The sequence below is a fragment of the Vigna unguiculata genome, chromosome 5 (assembly GCF_004118075.2).
Source record: "Vigna unguiculata cultivar IT97K-499-35 chromosome 5, ASM411807v1, whole genome shotgun sequence".
Taxonomy (NCBI): domain Eukaryota; kingdom Viridiplantae; phylum Streptophyta; class Magnoliopsida; order Fabales; family Fabaceae; genus Vigna; species Vigna unguiculata.
The window spans coordinates 20,271,663-20,283,761 of record NC_040283.1 but is presented as its reverse complement, the minus strand read 5'-3'; the positions used below and the strand labels follow the sequence as shown (position 1 = coordinate 20,283,761).

Genomic DNA, 12,099 nt, shown 5'->3' with positions numbered 1-12,099 from the left:
ATCTCATCGGGAACATTCTTGATGAGATCATTTCTACTAAGAAGGGGGTCATAAAACTCATTCCACAGCTTCCATCTGTACTCCCTCCATAGTTTTCCAATTCTAGACATAACATCTCTTTTTGCCAAGTCCTCATTTATCTTGAAACAAAATCGAGGCTTCAAAGAATTCAAATGTTAGTCAATATTTATAATTTATATTTAATAGAAGAAATAACAATAGAGAGTTTAATTACCTTTAGACTTTCCCACACTTTGTCCTTGTAAGTATCTGGCACAGATGACCACCTTTCAAAACTTATAGGGAACAATATACAATTTGTTGCTAGCTGCCCACACACTCCAGCAAGAAGACCAGATGCTTCTCCAATTGGTTGATATTTATCATCATAATTCACAACCACACGTAATCCATTTGGCAAGTTGTGAGCATCCTTAACCTTGACCTTAAGATTTTTACTAACTCCATCTTCATCTGTAAAAATCAAATACATTAATTGGAACTTATTAATTGAAAACATTAACACAATATTAAATTTACCTATAGCATCCACAAACCAATAATGGTTTGATTGTCTTCCTTTTTTGGGGATTACTACTACAGGTTCAGCTTCAGAATTGGGTTGACTATATTGAGATGTTGGCTGTGAAAATTCTGAAGATGGCTGTGAAGATTCAGAAGCTGGTTGTGAAGGTTCAAGTGGTTGTGCAGGTTCAGAAGTTGCATCTGCAGATTCAATTCCTTGCTCTCCAGGTTGAGTTGTTGGTTGTCCTAGTTGAATGCTTGCTTGTCCTTGTTGAGTAGATGGTTGTCTAGAGGTATCTTGCACATAATTTCCCATAGAATGTTCTAAACTGGATGAAATGTGTTCAATTTCAGGGGTACTTGGAACTGACTTCAGCAAGTTCCTAATCCTCTTGGGTCTAGGCATATCTGCACAAAAAACAAAAAATAAACCAATAAAAAATTAATTAATAAGGTAAACATGTATTACTAAGTTTTCTACACTTTAACTTAGAAATAAGGTAAAAGTAAATAATTTATAACTAATACATGTTCCACCAAGTTCTATGACCTAGACTCATACCGAGTAATTATTATTACTCTGACATTGAATCATTTTCATCGTTACGGTTGTCCTCATTTAATAAGTCATCATCTTCATCGTCCCTAAAAAGTGCTAGTTGTTCAGAGTCACTAAAAAATTGATTTAAGTCTTGCTGTGGACATGTTTCAACTTCACAAACATCAATATCACCTTCTCCCATATCATAAAAGTCTCTTGGTTTGACATGGAGAGCAATGGCCCAATCCTTGTTGACCTCATCATTGACATAATAGACCATTTCAGTTTGTGAAGCTTCAATGTATGGGTCATGATCCTCACGATCTCCAATGTGAATTAATCGTGAGAAATTTATACAAGTGAACCCCCATGCATCCTTTTTAAACCCCCTTTCTTATGTGGTGTCAGCCCATTTACATTTGAACAATGTAACTTTAAATTTCCCATAGTAATTGAGCTCAATTATGTCTTCTAATTTTCCATAATATGCCAAATCTGCTTCTCTAATGTTATTGTCTGCACTACTTGCAACACATGATGTTGAAGAAGTTAAGAACACTCTACTATTTTGGGTTTTCATCCCATGTTCTCGACTTTGAGTTCTAAATTTGTATCCATTAACATTAGAGGCAGTAAATCTTCTAGCATGTGGTGTTGGACCTCGAGCTAAATACTTTAGATCATCTGGCACTGAACTCGAAATGTCTGGGTTATCAATCTAAAAAAATAATGAATTTAGACGTCAATTTAAAGTGAAACTTTAATTTAAGATCTAATAACACATATTATTATACATACCCTACGAGGAAACCAATTCATGAAATCCTTATTAACAATCTTTTCTATCTCTGTATTGGAAATTCTTCGCCTTCTAGATTGCCTTCGCAAATGATCTTTAAATTCTCTAATATAATATGTCAACATATTACTAATAATAAAATAAAAACACATTGTAAATATAACTACATTATTGTTTATGGTAATACTCACTCAATATAAGGTTTAACCTGAGGGCAATTAAATAACACATATCGATGTGCTTGGGTTTTCTCCATGGTTGACATTTGAAAAGTTGAAGAGGCACTTACTACTCTACCAATTGGTGGAAATAGGGTACTCAATTCAGATAATTCTGTATCACCATAATCATCCACACGTGAAGGTCTATTAATTCTTGTTTCCACCCCTTCCATATACTGAGAGCAAAAGGTTAGAACCTCTTCAGCTATGTATCCTTCAGCAATAGAACCTTCGGGTTGTGATTTGTTTCGAACATAGGACTTTAAGTGTCCCAAATACCTATATAATTTTAAAACAATTAGGCAAAACAAATGTTACACTTAAAACAAAAATAGAAAGGTGTGTTGTCGACAAACCTTTCAATGGGATACATCCAACGATAATGTACCGGACCTCCAAGTTTTGCTTCCCCGGCTAGGTGACCAGTTAAATGAACCATGATTGTAAAGAAGGTAGGAGGGAATAACATTTCTAAGTGGCATAGTGTTTCAATCATGCGACACTCAAGTTTTTCAAGATCCAATTGACTTAAACTTTTGCCACATAATTGTCGAAAAAAGGAACATAGTTCTACTATCACTGCAGTGACATTGTTTGAAAAAAGATTGCGTATGGCAATAGGTAGTAAGTGTTCCATAAGAATATGACAATCATGACTTTTGAGTCCAAATATCTTTCCATTTTTCAAGTCAATACATCGTGAAATGTTACTTGAGTATCCATCTAGCATTTTAACATTTTTCAATGTTTGCAAAAATGTTTTCTTCTTTGCTTTTGACAATGAAAACAAAGCTGGCTGATATCTTCCTTTATCATCTGGCCAAAGTTCCTTCCTTATACCCATTTCTTTAAGAACCTTTCGGGCTTTAACATTATCTTTTGATTTTGTAGGCTCATTAAGCAAAGTATACAAAACATTGTCACAAACGTTCTTCTCAATATGCATGACATCTAGACAATGTCTCAACAAGTTCGTCTTCCAATAAGGAAGATCAAAAAATATACTTCTTTTTTTCCATTGTTCTGCTCCAACAAATTCAACATTGGTTCCTCGACCTCTCTTACTTGTATTTGGAATTTCTATTGGCTTCCCAAATGTAACATTCAAACCCTCAACTTGTTTAAATATGTCTAACCCAGTCAAAGGTAGTGGTGCATCCCTTAGCTTAATTTTTCCATTAAAAAGAGACCGATTGAATCTAAATCTATGATCTTTTTCTAAAAATTGACGATGTCCCATAAAACAAAATTTTCCCCTGTACAGCCAACAAGAATCTGTATCAAAGTTACAAGTAGGGCAAGCATTTCCAGTGTGCGTGTTCCATCCAGATAAATTTCCTAGCCCAGGAAAATCACTAATTGTCCACATCAAAGCCGCTCGCAATGTAAACATTTCTTTTTTCGAATAGTCAAATGTTTGCACTCCATCAAACCATAACTCCTTCAATTCTTTGATCAATGGTTGTAAGTAGACATCAATATCATTCCCTGCCATTTGTTTACCAGGAATTATCATAGAGAGGATAAAGGAGGTTTGCTTCATACACTCCCAAGGAGGACGATTGTAAGGAATGAGCACCACTGGCCATATACTATGATTAGTACTCATGTTTCCAAAAGGGTTGAAACCATCACTAGCTAAGCCTAGTCGTATATTTCGCGGATCACTTGCAAATTCAGGATGCAATACATCAAATGTTTTCCAAGCCTCAGAATCTCTAGGGTGCCTCATCAATTCGTCGTGGTTTTTTTCTGATGCATGCCATGTCATAGAATTAATTGTCTTAGAACACATAAATAATCTTTGCAATCTCGGCTTTAAGGGAAAGTAACGCAATATCTTTGCATATTGTTTCTTATTTTTATCTTTCCATTTCGACATCTTACACCGTTTACATTCTTCTAAGTCTTCATTCTCTTCACCCCAATATAGCATGCAGTCTTTTGGGCAAGCCGGTATTTTGACATAGTTAAGACCAAGCTTGCTAATTGAATTCTTGGCCTCGTAGAATGAGCTAGGAAACTTAGCATGTTCAAATGCGTCCTTTAGCAACTCTAGAATCAATGTCATTGCTTTGTCACTCATTCTACACATGCACTTTATATGATATAACTTCAACATGAATGATAACTTTGAATACTTTGTACAACCATCATATAATGGTTGGTTATTTTCCTTCAACAAAGCATCAAAATCTATATTTCCTTCATCACGCATCATGTTAGCTTGCACACCATCTTCTTCGGTAGCCTTGTCAAAATCATTAACATCATTCCCCACAAACCCGAATGCATCATTCAACATGTCTTCCATTGGATTTTGAGATTCTAAAAAATCTTGAACCACATTTGCACTTCTACCAGCCATGGAATCACTTACACTTGGTCCTTCACCATGCATATACCATGTTTTGTAGTTTTCAGGAAAAGGTCTACATGTTAAGTGTTCTAGAACTGCATCCCTAGTTTGCCATTTATTGAAACCACATTTTGAACATGGACACTTAATAACACGACCATTACCATGTTCAAAAGCAAAATCCAAAAAAATATTCAGCCCATTTGAATATTCAATGGTGTTTCGTGGTTTAGAAGTCCACGATTTATCTATTGGCATGACTACAAAATAAACACCAAAGAAAAAAAATTCATTACTTAGGAATGAAATCATATAAACAAGAGGAAGGTGTTCTATCCTCAAAACAACTAAATGAAAGAGTTAACTAAAATAATTAGTTAACTAAAGTATTCACTCAAAGCAATTATAAAATAAAGGACAAAACATATATATTTTATCTGCAAAACAATTAAATGAAAGAGTTAACTAAAATAATTGAATTGCAAAGAACATGACTTAAGCTCAAACCTTGATATTATATGAAATAAGCTGGACAAAGTTTGCAGCAGCTTTAACTTGCAAGTTGTCCAAATTTTATCCTATACAAATAGAGAAAGTATATATCAAATTGGAGTTCATGCAATGTAATATCCGATTAGAGAGAAAAAATTGTTGTAGATCCTTACAAATATCAACACCAATAATGTACATGAATAACTAGTATGCAGAACCACAAAAAAAATGTATTTGTTAATACATTTCAGTAAAAAATACAGATTATGATCACAAAAAATCACCATGTTTCAGAACATGACAAAATACAGAAATCACAACTAATCACAAGCACCAAACAACCAAATTGATGGCAGAACCACACCAAGGCAGACACAAAAAATTGATAGTGTGCTTAAGATCACATATGTTCATATACTCCAAAATCACAGAAAGGAAAAAACAAAATAACCAACACCAAACAAGCTATAACTAATATCAATATCATCAGTAACTTTAAGAGCTAGAAATTGCATTGTGGAGCTTATGTTTATCTGCAAAATGAAGTTGTACAGGAACTACAGTATAACCGCAACAAAACATCATAACTTTATTATTGAGGATGTTTAAGATGATAATAAAACATGAACAGATGCCTTTAATGGAAGCCTCCATTACCACTTGTTGCAGGATTTTAAACCGCAGCAACATGCAGTAATGGAAGCCTTTGGGGTCACCAAAACTCATTCTGTGTTCAAAGCTCCATGCATAGATCTAAGAAACTTGTTATTTTATTTCTCAGTCAAGCACACACACCCTTATTGACAGCATGATTGTGTTTGAAATGGTTTAGAATAAAGTTGAAAGTGATTGAGATTTGGCAATGATCCCATCCACCAAAACTTGCTTCACAATGTCATAGGAGAGGTTAGTCATCACTTAGCCTATAAAAAGAAGTTTGCGCAAGTGGCCAAACATAAGTAATTGGAATGACAATCTTCACTTGATTAGGTCAAATTCAACTCAATTTAACCAAAAAACGATTAACATTTGAAACAGATGAAAAAAGATGATTTTGGTATAGCCATCTAAATACCATATACCAGAAGCAGAATAGAGAGTGAAAAAGGTTGAAAAAGATGATGCAGCAGGTTTTCCGATATAGGAATGGCTTTAAATACCATATACCATATACCACAAACAGAATGGCTTTAAAGATAAAAGGAATAATATAGTAATAGAAGCCACACAAGTCAAAACTGATTGATGATAATTACAGAATGCCACCAATTAACATTGCAGATAAACCCTTTCATGCAATGATTAAATTTAGAAATGGAACATTTGGTAAGCCATGTGTCAACATTGATTTAAGACAAAATCAAACAAACGAGTATCAGTATAGCTGCAATAACATATTAATTTATTCCCAAAAAACCAAGCACAAAACGTTAGCTGCAATACCACAAATCAAGCAGAAAACCAGCACCCAACAAAAAAAAAGAAAAAAAATACTAGAAGTGAAATTCAGAGGCCAAACCGGAACTGAAATTCGAGCTTCAGTGTGGTGGAGACAACTGGTGCGAGTTCCTCGCCCTTCGATGTCGAACTGCCGTTGTCCACCGCGCGAACCCTAATCCTACAATTGGCCACTCAAATCAAAAATTGGCAAGATTCAATTCAAAAAGGTAACACAAATTTGATGAATATCATACCAGAAACAGAAAACGACTGGACTGAGGCGCAAATGCGAGCAATCAAACCTTTCTCCTTCAGAACGAGGTTGAAGAACCCAATGAGCAAATAAGAACGGAGGCAATCGTGGACTGATTGAGAAGGAAGGAGAAAAGAGAACGAGTTGAAACGAAGACGTGAAATGAAGGAGAAAGGAGAAAGGAGAAAGAGGCGAAATGGAGAGGTGAGTGAACGGAGAGGTGAGTGATGGAGAGGTGAGTGACGGAGACGTGAGTGACGGAGAGGTGAGTGATTTAGGGCGACCTGAAGGAGAAAGGAGAAAGGAGATACGCGAATGAGACGCAGAGAAGGATGCGAGTTTGGTTTGACGCAGAGAGACGAGAGCTTAGTGATGAACGCAGAGAGAGTGAGAGTGAAGTGATTTGTTGGGTGTCAGCGAGAGAACAAAATTTTACCCAAAAAAAAGAAGAAAATATTTGTTGAGTGGGAAAATGAAATAAAAAAGAGAGGGAACAAAATTTTACCAAAAAAAAGGAGGCATCGAGAAAAAAGTGAGATAGAAAATAATTTCATAAAATTATAAAAATAATATTTTATATAAAGTGACATTTCAAAATGACACAATTTGAAATAATAATATGACAATGTAAAAGATGGTGGTTAGAAACGCCACATTATACATTTACATTACGGCTGTTACCAAACTGACGTATTATACTGCGAAAAGCGACTGTTTTAATTAACCGTCATATTAAAACCATCATTATATACATGATTTTTTGTAGTGAGGTATATTACTTTTTCTTAACTTTTAACTGAATGTATTTAATATAGGAGGATGAACTTCTCCGCATTACTTGTGGAATGATAATTGACATTATCATGTTTTTATTTTATTTATTTTTATATTTTACTTTTACTTTATTTTGTATTTTATTTATTATTTCAAGTATTACTAAATAAATTCAAAAAGAAAAATGTGTGGTTATATTATGCAAATACTGGAAAATATCAGAGATTTGGGAAGATTATCCACAAAATAAGTTGAATGTTGATCAGTCAAAGATTATCAACAATATTATATATCTAAATAGTTGGTTAGTCAAATTACAAGTTACAATGATTGAAGAATAAATCAAAGATATGGAATTTCCAAAGATTAAAAGATATATATCAAGAATTATCTCTTATAATTTATTCAGGTCCCAAATCAAATCTAAGTTTTAGACCCAATCAAAGTATGAAAGTCTATAAATTGAGGGTTTGACATGTGTGGATTATATTATGCAAATAAAGAAAAATCTAAGAGATTTAAGAAAATTATCAACAAAATAATTGGAATATTGATTAGTCAAAGATTATCAATAATATTAGATATCCACAAAGTTGGTTACTCGAATTACAAGTAAGAACAATTAAAGAATATTTCAAACATATGAATATCCAAAGATTAAAAGATATATATAGAGAACTATATCTTAGAATTTATTCAAGTACAAAACCAAATCTAAATTTTAGACCCAATCCAATTATGAAAGTCTATAAATTCAGGGCATGACATGTGTGGATTATATTATCCAAATAAAGGAAAATTTCAAAGATTTGGGACGATTATCAACAAAATTAGTGGAATATTGATTAGTCAAAGGTTATCAATAGTATTAGATATCCACAAAATTGGTTACTCAAATTACAAGTCAAAATAATTGAAGAATCATTCGAATCTCTAAATATAAAAAGACATATATCAACAATTATCTCTTACAATTTATTCAAGTACCAAATCAAATCTAAATTTTAGACGCAGTCCAATTACGAAAGTCTATAAATTGAAGTTTTGACATGTGTGGATTATATTATTCAAATAAAGGAAAATCTCGGAGATTTTGGAAGATTATCAACAAAATAAGTGAAATATTGATTAGTCAAAGTTTATCAGCAGTATTAGATATCCACAAAGTTAGTTACTCAAATTACAAGTTAGAATAATTGATCAATAATTTAAATATATTGAATCTCCAAAGATTAAAAGATATATATATAAGGAAATATCTCATACAATTTATTCAAGTACCACATAAAATCTAAATTTTACACCAAGTTGAATTATGAAAGTCTATAAATTGAGTGTTTGACATGTGTTGATTATATTATGCAAATAAAAGAAAATCACAAAGATTTGGGAAGACTAACAACAACAAAAAATGGAATATTTATTAGTCAAAGATTATAAACAATATTATATACCCACAAAGTTGTTTTCTCAAATTACAAGTCAATATATTTTAAGAATAATTCAATGATATGGATTCTCCAAAGATTAAAAGCAATATATGGAGAATTATCTCTTACAATTTATTTAAATACCAAATCAAATCTAAATTTTAGGCCCAATCCAATTATGAAAATCTATATATTGAGGGTCTGACATTTGTTGATTATCTTATGTAAATAAAGGAAATCTCATAGATTTGGGAAGATTAACATCAATAAAAGTTAAATATTGATTATTCAACGATTGTGAAGAAGATTAGATATTCACAAAGTTGGATACTCAAATTACAAGTCTGAATAATTGAAGAATAATTCAAAGATATGGATTATCCAAAGATTCAAAGATATATATCAAGAATTATCTTATACAATTTATTCAAGTACAAAATCAAATCTAAAGTTTAGGCCTAGTCCAATTATGAAAGTCTATAAACTGAGGGACTGACATGTATTGATTATATTATGCAAATAAAGGAAAATCTTAGAGATTTAGGAAGATTAACAACAAAATAAGTGGAATATTGATTAGTCAAAGATTATCAACATTTAGATACTGACAAAGGTGTTTACTCAAAGTACAAGTGAGAATAATTGAAGAATAATTCAAAGATATGGATTCTCTAAAGATTAAAAGATATACATCAAGAATTATCTCTTACAATGTATTCACGTACCAAATCAAATCTAGGTTTTAGGCCCACTCTAATTATGAAATTCTAGAAATTGAGGGTCTGGTATGTGTTTATTATGTTATGCAAATAAAGGAAAATCTCAGAGATTTGGGAAAATTATCAATAGAATAAGTGGAATATTTATGAGTCTAAGATTATTAGCAATATTAAATACCCACAAAGTTGTTTACTCAAAGTACAAGTCACAATCATTGAAGAATAAATCAAAGATATGTATTCTCCAAAGATTAAAAGATATATATCAAGTATTATCTCTTACAAATTATTGAAGTACCAAATCAAATCTAAATTTTAGGCTAGTCCAATTATGAAAGTCTAGAAATTAAGGGTTTGATATGTGTTGATTATGTTATGCAAATAATGGAAAATCTCAGAGATTTGGGAAAATTATCAATAGAATTAGTGGAATATTTATTAGTCATAGATTATCAACAATATTAAATACCCTTAATGATGTTTACTCAAAGTACAAGTCAGGATAATTGAAGAATAATTCAAAGATATGGATTCTCCAAAGAATAAATGATATATATCAAGAATTATCTCTTACAATTTCTTCAAGTACCAAATCAAATCTACATTTTAGGCCTAGTTCAATTACGAAAGTCTACAAATTGAGGGTCTAATATGTGTTATGTAAATAAAGGAAAATCTCAGAGATTTGGGAAGATTAACAACAATAAAAGTCGAATATTGATCAGTCAAAGATTATCAAAAGTATTAGATATCGACAAAGTTGGTTACTCAAATTACAAGTTAAGATCATAGGAGAATAATTCAAAGATATAAAATGTCCAAATATTAAAAGATATATATCAAGAATCATCTCTTACAATTTATTCGAGTACAAAATCAAATTTAAATTTTAGGCCCCGTCCAATTATGAAAGTTTATAAATTGAGGGTCTGACATTTGTTGATTATTTTATGTAAATCAAGGAAAATCTCAGAGATTTGGGAAAATTAACAACAATAAAAGTTGAATATTGATTAGTCAAAGATTATCAACAATATTAGATATCCAAAAAGTTGGTTACTAAAATTCAAGTCAAAATAATTGAAAATAATTCAAAGATATAGAATCTCAAAATATTAAAAGATATATATCAAGAATTATCTCATACAATTTATTCAAGTAAAAATCAAATCTAAAGTTTTGGCCCAGTTTAATTATGAATGTCTATAAATTGAGGGTCTGACATGTGTTATTTATATTATGCAAATAAAAGAAAATCTTAAAGATTTGGGAAGATTCAAGGCAAAATAAGTGGAATATTGATTAGTCAAAGATTATCAACAATATTAGATACCCACAAAGTTGTTTACTCATAGTACTAGTCAGAATAATTGAAAAACAATTCAAAGATATAGATTCACCAAACATTAATACATATAAATATATATATATATTTATATGTATATATATATAAATAAGGAATTATCTCTTATAATTTTTTCAAGTACCAAATCAAATCTAAATTTTAGGCTCAGTCCAATTATGAAATTCTAGAAATTGAGGGTCTGATATGTGTTGATTATATTATGCAAATAAAAGAAAATCTCAGAGATTTGAGAAAATTATTAATAGAATAAATGGAATATTTACTAGTAAAAGATTATCAGCAATATTAAATACCAAAAAAGTTTTTTACTCAAAGTAAATGTTAGAATAATTGAAGAATAATTCAAAGAAAAGGATTCTCTAAAGAGTAAAAGATATATATAAAGAATTATCTCTTACAATTTATTCAAGTACCAAATGAAATCTATAATTTTGGCCCAGTCCAATTATGAAAATCTAGAAATTGAGGGTCTGATATGTGTTGATTATGTTATGCAAATAAAGGAAAATCTCAAAGATTTAGGAAGATTAACAAAAAAGTAAGAGGAATATTGATTAGTCAAAGATTATCAATAGTAATAGATATCCACAAAGTTGTTTACTCAAATTACAAGTCAAAATAATTGAAAAATAATTCAAAGATATAAAGTCTCCAAAGATTAAAAGATATATATCAAGAATCATCTTATACAATTTCTTCAAGTACAAAATCAAATCTAAAGTTTAGGCCCAGTCCAATTATGAAAGTCCTGAAATTGAGGGTCTGACATGTGTTGATTATTTAATGCAAATCAAGGAAAATCTCAGAGATTTGGGAAAATTATCAATAGATTAAATGGAATATTTATTAGTCAAAGATTATCAGCAATATTAAATACCCTCAAAGATGTTTACTCAAAGTACAACTCAGAATAATTGAAGAATAATTCAAAGATATGGATTCTCCAAAGGTTAAAAGATATATATCAAGAATTATCTCATACAATTTATTCAAGTACCAAATCAAACCTAAATTTTAGGCCCAATCCATTTATGAAAGTTTAGAAATTTAGGTTCTGATATGTGTTGATTATTTTATATAAATAAAGGAAAATCTTAGAGATTTGGGAAGATCAACAACAATAAAAGTTGAATATTGATTAGTCAAAGATTATCAACAGTATTAGATATCCACAAAGTTG

At 31.0% G+C, this 12,099-nt stretch overlaps 1 long non-coding RNA gene across 1 annotated transcript; it reads right to left on the bottom strand.

Moving 5' to 3' along the window:
• Window positions 1-5: 5 nt before the first annotated feature.
• On the bottom strand, window positions 6-6,970 carry LOC114186232. Its single transcript, XR_003604994.1, has 3 exons — window positions 6,632-6,970; window positions 6,457-6,555; window positions 6-158 (listed from the first exon to the last, which is right to left on the bottom strand). It is a non-coding gene; the product is annotated as an uncharacterized LOC114186232 (long non-coding RNA).
• Between the last annotated feature and the right edge of the window lie 5,129 nt (window positions 6,971-12,099).